The sequence below is a fragment of the Balaenoptera ricei genome, chromosome 9, assembly GCF_028023285.1.
Source record: "Balaenoptera ricei isolate mBalRic1 chromosome 9, mBalRic1.hap2, whole genome shotgun sequence".
Classification (NCBI taxonomy): Eukaryota; Metazoa; Chordata; class Mammalia; order Artiodactyla; family Balaenopteridae; genus Balaenoptera; species Balaenoptera ricei.
The window spans coordinates 25,659,309-25,675,633 of NC_082647.1; the positions used below are offsets into that span (position 1 = coordinate 25,659,309).

The 16,325-nt window shown below is 36.2% G+C and overlaps 1 protein-coding gene across 2 annotated transcripts in view; it reads left to right on the plus strand.

Moving 5' to 3' along the window:
* Positions 1 to 16,325, plus strand: part of GRM8 (glutamate metabotropic receptor 8) — a 784,383-nt gene that overhangs the window by 652,582 nt on the left and 115,476 nt on the right. The window lies entirely within an intron of this gene.

Below are 16,325 nucleotides of genomic sequence, written 5' to 3' on the forward strand. Positions count from 1 at the left end.
TCTTCTTAGACCTTTCAGCTTTGGGTTTCTACTTAGATTTCAGGGTCAAGGAAAAAGTCCCACTCAACATTCTGTTACATTATGATTTCTTAGTATTTTCAGGGGCAACATGAGAAGCAATGAGTATTGCTGGCAAAATATGCTTGTCTTAACTTCATAGGGCAAGTAGCAGGTCTGATATTATAAACAGGGGACTTAAGAATGGTTCAAAATATCAAGAATTTTAAAATGCCATTGATGTCATAATTAACTGAGGGTAGATTATAATGCCTGTGGATTCATCAGGTTCAAATGCCTGTGGATTCTTCAGGGTTGAATGCCTTGCAATATAACAAGGGGAAGTACGCACAAGTACCAAGAGGGCTAAGGGATTGCCACATTCATTATAATGGACTTTAAAGCTTAAAAACATCATATCCAGATACTGTACAATGGGAAGTACAGAGTTTTTATTTTTACTTAAAAATTTATTTATTTATTTTACAGTACATCCTTGTTGGTTATCTATTTTACACATAGTGGTGTGTACATTTCAATCCCAAACTCCCAATCTATCCCTCCCCTCTTCCTTCTCCCCAGTAACCTTAAGTTCATTCTCTAAGTCTGTGAGTCTGTTGTACTGAAACATTTTGAATAATAATTGTTAGCCACTTACTTAACCATAAATTCCTTTATTAATTCTTTGTTTTAGCCATCTTTTTGACATTTAGAGCTTACTCAGTTAAAGCTTTTGTTTATTTTTAAGGTAAGTTATACCTAAATTTCAACTCCTAATTTAGATTCTTAAATTATGTGCCACATTGGAACTGCTTATGTAGTTTACATTAACAGTATTTCTTCAACATTAAACACCTGGTATTAGATTTATTTGGATTTAACTCAATACAGTAAATATCCCTCATACCAGGACACCCTGGTCAATTAAGACTCAAAAAACAGATTAGAAGGCTAACCAGTCATTACTAGTCACCCATGGTAAGTAGTTCAAGAAAAATTGGAAATGAGCACATTCCTTTTGCCATAAGAAAATGGCTGAGTCTTGGTGATACCTTTGACATAAATGTAATCTTTTCCCATTTCTCTTTATCAAAAGTTTCATTCCCAAATACTCCTATATAAAATGTTAGCCAGCAAAAGTTTTATATAAAGTTGATTTCTAGTATTGAAACTCCATTTTCTTACAACTCACATTAAGGAGAGGACTTGGAGAAGCTCACATAACTTCACAGACTACTACTGTAATTAAATTAAACACAAGATTGTCACTCATTAGTGTATTTTGTTAATGTTCCTATTTAGCCAACTTGGTAAATGCACATTTTATCGATCTTCATTGAATAGCTGTACATTCCTCATCCTATTCCTAAATGCCATCAATCCCAGAATTGTTTAATACTATCTCCAAAGCTGGAATGCTAATACTTCAAAATGGTACTTGCAGAATTATTGCTTCTTTAGAGTATTTTTGGTCTTCTTGAAGAAGCCTGTTATAGAAAGTAATCTATTTACCATATCAGATCTAACTACTCATCACACTGTTCTTATCCAAAAAGGACATATATTGACCGGTAAATTTCATCTGTGGTGTTTTTTGTTTTGTTTTGTTTTGTTTTTACATTGTACTCTTTGGTATTTTACTGGTTCATTTCATTTCTATGCAGAGATTTCTACTTATTTATTGACTAATTTATAAGTAACAGTGGAAGGCTGACTAAAAGTATTTCCTCCTGCTGTTCAAAATCTCAAGATGTAAACAAACATCTTTCTAAAATATATGAACCAAGAATACAGTAGTTTTGACATAATTTTTCTCTATTCCTTGTTACCTTTCCATCAAATAGATCAGTGTTATTTCTGGGTTGTTTAAACCAGATGGAATATTAGCAATTCATTAAATTAGAAGCCTTGCTAATAACTTGACTTCTAGTTAAAAATCAATGATTTAGGGACTTCCCTGGTGGTCCAGTGGTAAAGAATCTGACTTACAATGCAGGAGACATGGGTTTGATCCCTGGTCAGGGAACTAAAATCCCACATGCTGCGGGGCAACTAAGCCCATGTGCCACAACTACTGAGTCCGTGAGCCTCAACTAGAGAGCCTGCATGCCACAAACTACAGAGCCCATGCGCTCTGGAACCTGCGTGCCACAACTACAGAGCCCACGCGCCCTGGAGCCCGTGCGCCACAACTAGAGAAGAGAAAACCCGCATGCCACAACTAGAGAGAAGCCCGCACACTGCAACAAAAGATCCCACATGCCTCAGCAAAGACCCTGCGTGCAGCAGCTAAGACCCGATGCAGCCAAAAATAAATAAAATAAATAAATAATAAATAAATCTTTTTAAAAAATCAATGATTTACATAATCACTAATAAAGACTAAAAATTATATGGGTCTGAAAAGGTCACTGTCCAACATTTTTATGTTCTTTCGTCTGAAACAGAAGTTCAGGGGTGCCTTTAAATAAAATGAAGTAAAGGCAGCATAGGATATGTGTTGCTGCTGATACATAAGTAGAGATTGGCCTTCTCCTCTGACAATGCAGCTTTCTATCTTTGGGTTAGATTTCAAGTGCCATTGCATTTGTTGCTCCAGCTTCCTCAGATCATAAAATGATCATGTCTGTTGACGCAATTACAGATGCTGCTACTCAAGATCGGAGAGTGATTGAAGAGAATTTCAAAGAGAAAATCTAATATATCCAGTTGCAAATGGACACACATGTCACTTCCAGAGGCATTACACTCACTGCTCTTACACTGAGCCTACACAACAGGGAAAAATAAGATTGGAATTTTCAGTTCCAATTTAAAATAATGGTTTACATTCATACCATGTGGGTCCCTGCAAGTCCCAATTTATCCTCAGATAATCCTGTACAGTTGGGAGAATTCACCAAATCAATTGAGCATTTTTTAGTTCTGATTCTAAACACACACCCCCACCCCGCCTTGTCTCATTATACATTGTTAGGCCATGTAAATGGCATTTTAGAAGGAACCAAGTCACAAGACAACTTGATCCATTCAAGAATTATCCAGCATAACAGTAACTGAGATGGAGTTTGAATCTTGTTAAAGTTGAAATTCTTCAATTAGTGTTGGAATTACTTGTAACTGATACTTCCTTCAAGATCAGCACTGAACTTATTTTGCTTTTCCAGCTATCTGCGGCCCATTCCCTTGTGCGCAGTGCCAAGTTCCTCACAGCACTTGCACACCACGATTTGCTCTGGCAAAACACAAAGAAGGCTGCCTTGCATCAGGACTAGGCCCTCTTCACTAAGTGGCAATAGGGCATCTGAGCCTGGCTTTGTCACAAATGTTAGTTTTTCTACTTATTTTCTGTCCTTGTAGCACTAGATCCTGAATATTACCCAGTCCCACTCTAGTACAGCTTCCTTGGTCCTGTCTTAAGATTGCAAAGTTTTCTTCTTAAAAATATCCTACAGGGACTTCCCTGGTGGCGCAGTGGTTAAGAATCTGCCTACCGATGCAGGGGACACGGGTTCAATCCCTGGTCCGGGAAGATCCCACATGCTGCAGATCAATTAAGCCCGTGTGCCACAACTACTGAGCCTGCATTCTACAGCCCGCGAGCCACAACTACTGAGCCCGCATGCCACAACTACTGAAGCCCACACACCTAGAGCCTGTGCTCCAAAACAAGAGAAGCCACCTCAGTGAGAAGCCCGCGCACCGCAACGAAGAGTAGACCCCGCTCGCCGCAACTAGAGAAAGCCCGCGGGCAGCAACGAAGACGCAATGCAGCCAAAAATAATAAATAAATAAAATAAATAAATTTGTTAAAAAAAAAATCCTACAGAGAAGGAAATCATCAGCGAGGCACTGGTGAGGTCTGCTGTGCCTGCCAGTCTGTCCAGAGATAGTGGACCAGTGAATGTCACAGGAAAGGATACTTGATCCCTATTTTGGGAGCAGCCTACCTGCAAGCAGCTCATTTTCCAGGGCAAGAGCAGAGCTCTATTTTGTCTTTTTCTTTGTGTTTTTAATTTATGCTGTCCTCTAACCCCTCTCTCCAAACCAATACTTATTATTATATCCATATTTTTTCATGTGTCTTTATGGCTTCTAGATAAAACTAAAGATACCAATGAAGGGGCTTCCCTGGTGGTGCAGTGGTTAAGCATATGCCTGCCAATGCAGGGGACATGGGTTTGAGCCCTGGTCAGGGAAGATCCCACATGCCGTGGAGCAACTAAGCCCATGCGCCACAACTACTGAGCTTGCGCTCTAGAGCCTGTGAGCCACAACTACTGAGCCCATGTGCCACAACTACTGAGCCTGCTCTCTAGAGCCCGTGCTCCGCAACAAGAGAAGCCACCACAATGAGAAGCCCGTGCACCACAACAAAGAGTAGCCCCCCTCTCCGCAACTAGAGAAAGCCCGCACACAACAACAAAGACCCAATGCAGCCAAAAATAAATGAATAAAATAAATAAATTTTAAAAAATAATAAATAAAGATACCAGTGAAGAAGGCTTGGCATTTATATGTGATTAGAGAAAGAAACTAAGGACAATGCAACAGAAATAACACTCTCTTTAGAGGCAAAATATTTTTTTGGAACAAAAAACACATTTCATTTATAGTCTTTTTTTTGTATCTTTTTTTTTTAATAGTCTCAAGCATGATTGATGCTTGCAAGGCTGGCGTTTCCCTCTGAAAATGAGGAAAGGCTTCTAACTAAAATTTGTAAAAGCATATACCCTTTTTTTTTTTTAAGAGAACTGCTTCTCCATTATAACTCTAGCTGCATTGTCATCCCAGAGCCCTATTTTGAAGTTTTACAATATAGGTGCCAATCTGAAAACCACAAAACAATAACTTTATTTTTAACTGTTTGCCTGACTTTGAAAACTGAAATTATTGAAACATGTTTCTGCTTTCCTGAGTAATTTTATTTCATGGATACAAAGTGTTTTGTCTCTCACTCAAGTAACTTTAGACAAAGTGGGATATTTCTCCAACTGTATGTACCTAACCTCAAAATAATTTGTTATTTGGGGAAGTAAGGACAAGAAAGCACAAGCTGTTTTTTTTGGTATTTCAGAGATGAGAGTATGCTCACTTTTCAACCAGATGTGTTTGGTGTTTTGTAGACAGAGCCATTGTACTTTATTTTAGTATTCTGAGATAGACTTTTCCTTGGCATGTCCTTTTACAGCAAATAAAATTACTTTTCATGGGCATTACCAAATTTTAAGCAGAGAGGATTCAAACGTAGTGTTCAAAGTGGAATTCATTCTGAGACCATTTGTATTCTATCCTTATTTTACACTTGGAGGAAAAAATTATCTGGGCATTTACAGCCATACAAATAAACAAACATCAAACATAAAAACAAAACAAAGCTATAAAAGCTGAACAACAGTAACAAAATGCTAGTAGAGCCTTCATTTAATAATCTGAAGTATCAAATATCAGAAACCCTCAGAATAAATGATTTGCCTTGAAGTTAGTACAATAATCAATTACAATACTTAGAAAAACAATTGTTCATATAAACAGTAAATCAATCATTTGAACAGTTGACAAGATTATGGAATAGAGCAAGTTTGTGATAACTTATTTCCAATAATTAATGGATATAGTCCTACAGAGTAGTTTATGTGTGACAAGACAGGGATTCTGGTTCAGAGCTGTTCCCTGCCTTTTGTAAACTGGTAGTAGTAAAGTAAGGGAAATCTAGACAGACCCTGCTGGATTCTGCCGAGCTCTTAATCCAAGCTATGAAGAGCATCTCTTGCCTGAGCAATTCATCTGGAGCTCCTTTCGTCATTTGCATACTTTGCTTCTTCACATGTAGTTGTGGATACCCTGTGTGCAACATGGCATGGTGTCATGGAATTAGGCTGTAAATTGTAGCTTAGTCTGCCCTATTCACATGGACCAGATTAAGCTTCCCATGAATCTATCAAGAAGATAAATTGCATCTGTGTTGTTCTACAGGTGTTTCTGTTCTAAATAATTTTGTTTATGTTTTTTGTTTTGTTTTTAAGTGTTTCCTTGAGTTTCGAGATCATAATTTATTCTAACTGCTCTCACCCCTTCATTTTGAGTTGTAGGCAACACACTCTTCATTTTCATGATGCTCTTCTGAAAATAAGAGCAATCTGTGTCCACACATTGAAATCTCAAGTTTCAATTTATTCTTTTCTTCTTACATTTATTCTATTATTCTCCAAACAAGAAATAGAGAATTGTTTAAGAATGTCAAATATTAACTGTGTTGTTCTTAAACTATTATAAACAAAGTTACATAGTTTAGTGCCTTGGAAAATAACACATAGGACTATAAAGAGGAAGACTGAAAACATCAGAAAAGAAACACTCATAAAAAAATTTTAATTAACTAAATGTTCTATTCTGATTTTCTTTTAAAAGCAGAAAACTGTTTTTAGCTTATGTTATACCAATGTGCTTTGTCTTTTTCTCGTTCTTTTCTCCCATGCCATTCTTTTGTTTGATTTATTCTTTAGTGGTCTCTCCAAAACTTAACTTTACATGTTTTGATTTTTGTCTTCAAAATTTAGGGGTATTCTTGAGCCTAAGTCCGGATTACTAGGTTGGAGTGGATGTATTAGAGAGTTCATGCCGGGCTTTGGGAGAAAGACATAGTCTTTCTGTGGAAAGCAAAGTACTTCATTGAGATTCATTCATTCATTCATATGATAAATTCACTATTTTAGAATTGGTTTTGGTCAAATGAAATATTGTTTCAGGGAGTACAAGGTAACATTTTAATATTCCACATCCATTTTTGAAATGACAAAAAGGATATTTTTTAGAGCTACATCACCAGCTTAACAGGCATACAGAGATCTCTGAATAATAGAAGCCATTCAGTATTAAGTAAAAATATCATTGTGCTTATTTAATATCACCGAAAAGAAAACAGCACATAGAATATGTCAATCACACAGTAATGAGACTATAGCAATGATATACCAGAGCTATAAATTTTCTGGAAAAAAATTTTATACAGAGAATAGAACATTTGGGTTTTTTCCCTAAGTAATTTATATGTTGTTTATTATAGTTATTTTAGAGTAGGAAATAGAAAATAGAGTATCTCATTCAAGCAGCAAGTAGGGGAGATGTCAGGTGTATTTTGGGAAGAGAAATAGCAGCAGTCACAATGACAGGTAGAGGGAGTAGATAAGTGAAGAGGAGGGGGTCGGTGGTGGTTGTTGAGTACAATGCTTACTGTGCTATCAGACTTACCCTGTTCTAGGACATTTGTATGGACTCATCCACTGAATCCTCAAAAAATCATTTGAAGTAAGGTATTACTGACCTATTTTCACAGATGGGGAAACTGAAACTCAGAGAAATACTTTTAGTAAGTTATAAAACTCTGATCTGATTCCAAAACCTAATGTTGAATCTGACAATTTCACAATCCCTGTCATGGCTGGTTCTTATACTTGCTCTGTCTCTCCGAGTTGTGTTTTTTGCCTTTTGCTGTGTCTAGTGATTTTTTTCTTGGTAGTTGGATACATGTGTTTGGTAAAAGAACTGCTTTACAAAGGCATTATTATTGTGGTGGTAAAGTGGGGAGAGGGAAAGTGTTGTATTTGTAACTCTGTGATTAGATCTCGGTCTTTTAACGAGCCTATGCCTCTGAACTGTGAATTCATAAGTGTTTCTCTGATATTTATTGTGAGAACCTAGTCGAGCTCCTGGGAATAAATGCCACAAGTTGTGGGGCCCCCTGTGAGTGGGTTCCACTGTAGTTCTAACTCTTCAAGTTGCCCACACTGAGCCTCCAACAACTACAGTTCAGGTTTTCCTACCCTACTACTGGCTTCTACGGTGGTTCCTGCTAGGGAATCTCCTCCTGCAAACTCTGACTCCCCCTATTCGCTTTTTTGTTTCTCCGTTCTTGGGCAAAGCAATACTCCCTGTGTCCTCACTTCTTTTAGGGATCTTAGAACTATTGTTGATCTCTCAATCTGTTCACCTCTTTACTTGTTAGGATGGAGTGGCAACTTCCAAGCTCCTTACATGCAAAGCTGAATAGTAGTATTTTGGTAGCCAAAAATGAAAACATGTTTTTCTAGGCAGAGACAAAACAGGAGTAAATAGAGGAAGAAAGCCAGAATACATATTTCAGAAAAATGAGTTCAAAAACTGAGCAAGGCATATAATTCCTGAATGGGCATTTTACGTAACACTTGAAAGGCAGATTGGGGCAGAGGATCTGAGGGCTTAAAGTTAGGTTACCAATTTTTATTGTTTTTTTTTTTTTTTTTTTTTTGCTTTGTATCATTGAGAAATAATTGTAATTTTCTATCAGGGAAGGGAAAGAGTAAAAGAGGTTGTTCAGAGTATTTTTATCCAGCCCTGATTTGTATGTGAAAGATGGATTAGAAGAGAAAGAACAGCCAGTTGCAAGCCCTTTATGGTGGTCAAGGAATGGCATTATGATAAATGACTGCAGTAGAGCTGGACAAAACATTGGATGGATGAAAGAAAAAGATGTATATAGTGGCTGATACTGGCTATGAAATTTGATTGAACAAAATTAGAGAAATCAAGAAGAAAACTCCTTAGGTCAGATGACAAATACATTTTTAGACATAATGAGCTTTATTTCTCATACTTTGGGTCTGTCTCATGGTGCTTGGTCAGTAGGCCATTGGAAATGTTGTAATAGCGGGAGGCTAATAAGATCAGGATTGAAGTAGGGCAATGATGTTTGAAGCCAGGGAATAGTTGGGATGTCTGATAGAGAAGAGAAGTCAGAAAACATTAAGGATAAAGAGTTCATCCCAGCAAAGAAGAGAGAACCAGCATTCATGACAGTAGGAGAGAAAGAATAGTGATTGGGTTCGAGATGTCAAGAAAGGAGGGTTTCAAAAAAGAGATGGACTGAGGAGAGGTCATTGGATTTGAACGCAGATGCTTTTCTCACATAATATTTAAGTTGAGTACATTGCAAAAGCTAGTTTGCACAGGGATCGTGGTGCAGAGGGCATAAAACATTGTTTCTAAAGGATTGGTCAAGAGAGAAAGAAGAGGAAGAATACACCAGCTAAAGAATACAACTGTCACAGACTATTTTCAAGGTCTGGGAATCAGGGTATATTTATAAAGCAATATGGTACTATATTACGTTATATTATATGCTATATTATTACCTACTAAATAAGATTTTCTTATTTCTCTCCCCTTTTTTGGTATCTATAGTTATATCTGTAATCTCAGAATTAAGGCTGTGTATTTGAGTTTTACCCTTTTTTTCCAATTTAGACTTGCCAGCTATCTGTAAATTTTATTGGCTATTCCATAAAAACTGTTCTTTAATGCTGTTTTAAATTAATTAACCATTATTCTGTCTCCTAAGTCTTTAATGTGTGCTTTTATTATTATTAATTTCCCCTCTACTTTTCTTAGTTTTATGTTGTTATTTTTGCCTAGCTTCTAGAGTTGAATACTAATTTTGTTTATTTTTATTATTTCTTATTTTATAATAAAAGCATTGAAGAATACCAATTTTTGTTCTAAGTACAGAATGCTGTATGTAGCATTCTCATTATCTTTTATTTCTAAATGGCCCTAATTGTGGTTTTGACTCGACTTTTTGAAGAGAGTTATTGTTTAATTTCTAAGTGGTTGCATTTTTGTTTATGACTTTAACTTATTTCCAGTTTTACTAGAAACTGTCATCAGAAAATGTGGTCTACACAAGGTTGGTTTATTTTACTTTAATCTATTAAGAATTTCTTTATGACCCATTTTTAAATACATTTTCTCTGAGCTCTAGAATTTGCCAGTTTATCATATCTCTAACTTCTTTTTTTTCTTGTCATTGTTTGCTTTGTTGCCCATAAAAGCACATACAAGTTATATTTTCATTGAAACCTAGGGGTTTTGGATCCAGATTATTGTGACTGTATTTTTTGGTTTACATTAAACATCATTTTAAAATATTTTTTAATTGTACCCAGCTTTAAAACTAGATTTACTCCCATTTTGGTAGATTTCTCACACATTTCAATGATCATGGTCACAACTTTTATATTATGATTCCATTTCTGGACTTCTCAAGTTTGCTGTAATTTTCAGCTGACTGGATTACATACTCAAGCAAATTTTTTCTGATAAAGTCTTTTAAAAATATTCTTTTTGTTGCAATAGTAAATGGGAGTGTTTCCTTAATTTCTCTTTCAGATTTTTCATCATAGTGTATAAGAATGCAAGAGATTTCTGTGCATTAATTTTGTTTCCTGCTACTTTACCAAATTCATTGATTAGCTCTAGTAGTTTTCTGGTAGCATCTTTAGGATTCTCTGTATATAGTATCATGTCATCTGCAGACAGTGACAGTTTTACTTCTTCTTTTCCGATTTGGATTTCTTTTATTTCTTTTTCTTCTCTGATTTCTGGGGCTAAAACTTCCAAAACTATGTTGAATAACAGTGGTGAGAGTGGGCACCCTTGTCTTGTTCCTGATCTTAGTTGAAATGGTTTCAGTTTTTCACCACTGAGAACGATGTTGGCTGTGGGTTTGTCATATATGGCCTTTATTATGTTGAGGTAAATTCCCTCTATGCCTACTTTCTGGAGGGTTTTTATGATAAATGTGTATTTTGTCGAAATTTGAATTTTGTCGAAAGCTTTTTCTGCATCTATTCAGGTGATCATATGATTTTTATCCTTCAGTTTGTTAATATGGAGTATCACATTGATTGATTTGCATATATTGAAGAATCCTTGCATTCCTGGGATAAACCCCACTTGATCATGGTGTATGATCCTTTTAATGTGCTGTTGGATTCTGTTTGCTAGTATTTTGTTGAGGATTTTTGCATCTATATTCATCAGTGATATTGGCCTGTAGTTTTCTTTTTTGCAACCTAAGTGTCCATCAACAGATGAATGGATAAAGAAGATGTGGCACATATATACAATGGAATGTTACTCAGCCATAAAAGGAAACAAAATTGAGTTATTTGTAGTGAGGGGGATGGACCTAGAGTCTGTCATACAGAGTGAAGTAAGTCAGAAAGAGAAAAAAAATACCATATGCTAACGTATATATGGAATCTAAAAAAAAAAAAAAAAGGTTCTGAAGAACCTAGGGGCAGGACAGGAATAAAGATGCAGACGTAGAGAATGGACTTGAGGACACAGGGAGGGGGAAGGGTAAGCTGGGACGAAGTGAGAGAGTGGCATGGACATATATACACTACCAAATGTAAAATAGATAGCTAGTGGGAAGCAGCCACATAGCACAGGGAGATCAGCTCGGTGCTTTGTGTCCCCCTAGAGGGGTGGGATAGGGAGGGTGGGAGGGAGACGCAAGAGGGAGGGGATATGGGGATATATGAATACGTATAGCTGATTCACTTTGTTATACAGCAGAAACTAACACAACATTGTAAAGCAATTACTCTCCAATAAAGATGTTAAAAAAAAATTATGTTTTCTCAGTGAAGGCATACCTAAGAAAGTCTAGTCCTCAAATGTGAAAGAAAACTTGTCAGTTTATTAATTATGTGATCATGAGAGTTTCTCCTAAAAATGTTATACTTCTTTTTATTCTGCATTTGTGTTGTGGTGGAAATGTTTGAGACTATCCTTAGTTTTATTTTTTGTTACACAGATTTTTTTTAATCTTGCTTGATTTGTTTTGAGCTTTTCTTTAATCTTATACCTCCCACCAAAAAGTCTTATGTTTTATCAGTCCCTTTCACGAAGTTTGCCCTTCAATCCATTTGCATAGATGTTTCTTCAGCAGAGAAATGTTTTCTTTCCTTATATTTTTGATTATATTTTTCCATAACAATTGTTTTGATTTCTCTAGAAATGTTAGTTGTCCATAATTTTTCTCATAGTCTCCTTCTGTTTTCTTCCATTTTTTCTATTACTGTTTCCATCTCTGCATTTTTTTTTTTCTTCAGTGGTTTGAGAAGCTTTACAAGTTGGTGTCTATACAAGAATGTGATTTTTTGCAAACTCTTTCCTTCCCTTCAATGCTTCCTGTGTGGATTTCCAGTGGGCATTTCATTTTTAGCTCTCCTGCACTTCTCTGTTTCTTATTTGTCTTACTTTACTATCAAGCTTATTAACTTTTCATTTCAATCTGTTTTTATTTAAATTTATTTGTACATATGATTATAAAAAGTACATTGGTCTCACAAGGGTCATTTGAAAATGTCAGCCCCCAATATATCTGTCCTTGTTTTCAGATGACCAAAGGCGACTACATTCAACTCCTTGTTTCTTGATGTGTTTTACTCTGTATTTCTAAATAACTTGCTTACACTTACTTTCTGCTTCTTATTTTTCTGCTATGTCAGTTTGTGTTAACTTCTCACTATGGAATATGAGGAATTATCTCCTTTATACCTGTCCTCCACTGCCATTACATTTCCTGTCCCATCATCCTCCCAATATAGATAAACCATAACTTACATTTTCATGTAGCTAATAATCATCATTTACAAAATTGTTTGGTTGCTTAGTGTTTTGTTTTGATTTTGTTTTGCTTTTTATATACTTAAAACCAATTCACTTCCAAATTTTTCAGCAAAAGACATCTGCTTAACTATATTTATGTTCTTAGAGATATCTCTCCAGGTTCTCCAATTTAGATTGGTACGTCTCTAAATAAAGGCAAAGCTTGCATCCCACATCCCACATCCCACATCCCAGCATCTTTCATTACCATAATTCAGAGGATTTCTTCACATTTCTTTTGTGCTGCATCTTCTGTTTCCTATAATCCAGTTTCCTCTTCCTTCATTTATTCTTTTATTTAGGTACAACATATTAACTGAAAACTTCCTGAGACTGAAAATGGAAGATACGTTTTTTAGAGAACTTGCATTTATAAAAGTGTCTTCAGGGGGACTTCCCTGCTGGTCCAGTGGTAGAGAATCTGCCTTACAATGCAGAGGACACGGGTTCGATCCCTGGTCAGGGAACTAAAATCCCACATGCCATGGGGCAACTAAGCCCACATGCCACAACTACTGAGCCCGCGCGCCTCAATTAGAGAGGCTGCATGCCGCAAACTACAGAGCCCACGTGCCCTGGAGCCTGCGAGCTGCAAGGAAGAGCCCGCATGCCCAAACGAAAGATCACGCATGCATGCCTCAGTGAAGATCCCGTGTGCCACAACTAAGACCTCATGCAGCCAAAAATAAATTTAAAAAAAATTAAGAAGTGTCTTCATTTCGATATTATGCTTTAACAAAAGATTGCCAAAATCTAGGTTGGAAATCATTTTACTTCAGAATTTGAAGACACTATTTCATTATTCCCTGGCTCTCGGATTATTCTGATCCTCGATTCTTTGTAACTTTTTTTGTTTTTTTGATCTCCAGAATCTTTTAAGATCTCCTATTTGTCTTCATTATTCTGAAATCTCAACAGGATATACCCTAATATGTGTATAATTTTTATTGATTGTACTAGGCACTCAGTAGGACCTTTTACTCCAGAATGTCTTATCTTTTTCTTCCAGAAATTTTTTTCTTTAATAATCCAAATGCCCCATTTTCTTTTTCTGGAATTATTATTTAAATCCCGCATTGATCCTTTAATTCTTGCTGATTTCTTTCTCTATGTCTCTTTAATCTATTTTCTGGGAGATTACTTCAACTTTACCTTTTAATTCTTCTACTGATTTCTGTTTCTGAAATTATAATTCAGAATTGTACATAATTCAGTTGTCTAGAATTATAATTATAAATAGAATTAATGTAATTTAAGTATATTATTAATTATAATGATTTAGAATTAATTTGTAAGAGTTATTTCATGATCTATGAATGTTCCTTTTTTTTTTTTTTTTTTTTTACAGAATCTTCTGTTTAGTGCATGCATTTTAAAAAAATCTCTGAAGGTATTATTTTTTAATGCTTTCCTCTCCAGGCATAGCCTTTATTTACTTAAATTGCTATGTTCCCCCTATTTGTTTGATTTAATGCCTATTGTTCATGGTAGAAATTTTCTTCATGCCCAGTGACCCTTGGATTCCACTCACATCTAAGAGTGCAGGGAAAAGCTGATCAACAGCTCTCTGTACATGTGTGTGTTTGTTGACAGTAGATGTCACTGGGAAATCACCTCACATCGGAATGTTTAGATCTTCCTCTTTTAGGCTGATGTATCTAAAAGTCTCCCAAAGATGAATCTTCAAATCATCTCCTTGGAGGATGTAAGCAAGGCTGGTAGTACTCTGTGAGCCAGGTAGGGGAAGAGGACTGGAAAACACAATTCACCATATGTATTTTTACTTACCACAACTGATGTCAATGTGGTACCCTGGTCCCAAATGTGCCAGGTGTCCTGCATCCAAAAGACTCTATGTTTTTACCTTCTCCAGAAAGTAAATCTCTAGTCTTCTGCCAGGTTGAGGGAAAGAAAATGGCCCAACTTCACTAATGTCAAGTATTTGATCCCATAATTTTAGTCTTGAATTCCAGTCCCTTCTAAATTGCTAAGCTCTTAATGTGCCCAAACATTGCTTCATTCATTTTTATATTCCTAGTACCTACCCTGTTGATTATACTGTTATTGCAATTCATGTTTTTGAATAAATGAATAAATAAGTTTTTTATAAATTGAGGAAATCCTTAGCCAGATATGGCTGATTGAAAATGTTTCTCTTCTGATGTCATAGAGCTCCTTTTCTTCTATTGTTGCCTTAGTTCTGGTATATTTTTTGTCACCTCTGTGTCAGAATAAACGTGTTAATATCATGTAGGCTTTCCCTACAAGTTTGAGACAGTTCACAGTTTTTATGTCGGCTCTTGTTCAAAGTTCCACATTCTAATCACAGTCTTTACACTGTATTTCAATAGCTTTGGTTACCATTTGTCCTATTAAACAATGCATAGAAGCAAATAATTCTGGAGACTATTAGTGTGTCTTCGTGAGGCATATTCCCCCAAAATGCCGGCTGTGGTCTCCTCTTCTACCATTCAATTTCTCATTCATCTCCGTTCTTTTCTGTCTGGCCACTTTGCTCCAGCTGAATCCAAGGGAACTTCTTAATCTCTCTCAATCTTTCTATTCTGTACCACAGTCTGTGGGAAGAGCCTTTAGTCTCTAGGTTTGGGGCTGGAAAGTGACATCAGGTTCTCTCCCTCTTTCAGAAGTCATTTATTTTTATGACATGTCCCAGTTGTGATAGCTCTATTTCTCCCTGGCTGCAGGAGCTTTTTTTGTTCGCGTTTAGCAGTTTCCCGTCTATCTTTATGTGGGTAGAATATAGAGTCATGCAATCCCTAGGAATTCAGTACAGAATTGAGATTTTTTTTTTTTTACTGGGTGTCTTGTTTTTTTAATTCAAATTAGGTATCTTATTTTTGCATATATTCATTTAGGATTAAGTTATAAATGCCTTTCAGGCAGGAAGAGTGCCATTTAAGGTGACTGTGAATAAAGCATGCTAAATTGATACAATAACCTTTTTGGTGCTCTTATATGGAATGAAATAGCTAGAAGAATCTAAGCTGGAGACAAGGTTTCACTGTAATAACTAAAAGGGAAAGGAATCCCTAGGATGAAGCATACTGAAACCATGAAATAAATGTTTATCTTATCCTAAGGTTTTTACATTGGTTCTGGTATGAAGAAATCCTTTAAGCAAATTATTACCAAATTCTTTTGATTCTGCTTTCTAAACCTGTTTTAAACTCACCCATTCTTTTCCATTCCCAGTAAACTGACTGTCCTGGTCTCACTCACTTTTCTGCTCTTGTCTAGGGCCTCTCCTGTTTGGTGCCACACTCCTTTCATCGGACTATTATTTCAAATGTGTTATGCCTACTCCACTGTCCCCTATCTTCTCTGCTCCCTATTCTGGATTTTCAGTCAGTTTAAAATATTTTTCTACCATCTATCATGTCATGCACTGCCCTGGGAGCCAGCAGGTACAGGCAATAAAATGCTGTGATTGGGCGTGTGGCTTTAGGCCCCCTCCATCACTGAGTAACTATGTGATATGGGGCAAGTTACCTACTACTCCGTGACTCCTTAGACAAAATGGGGTAGGGTCAGGGGTACCTAACCCACAGGGTTGTTACAAGCATTTAATGTTCATTACTTAGAACAATTCTGGCACATAATATGCCCTCAGAAAATGTTAGCTATTATCATCATCATCATCACTCTTTATGTTCTGTTTGCTTGGCAATATGAAGTGGCTTTCCACTGGAAATAAGTCATTCCAAACTCCTTTGTCTATCTTCTCACATTTTGAAGGTATTTACTTCCTATAAATTTCCAAAGATTGAGTTAAATATACACTGAGTGATATGGCTAAGATTGAAATAGACAAG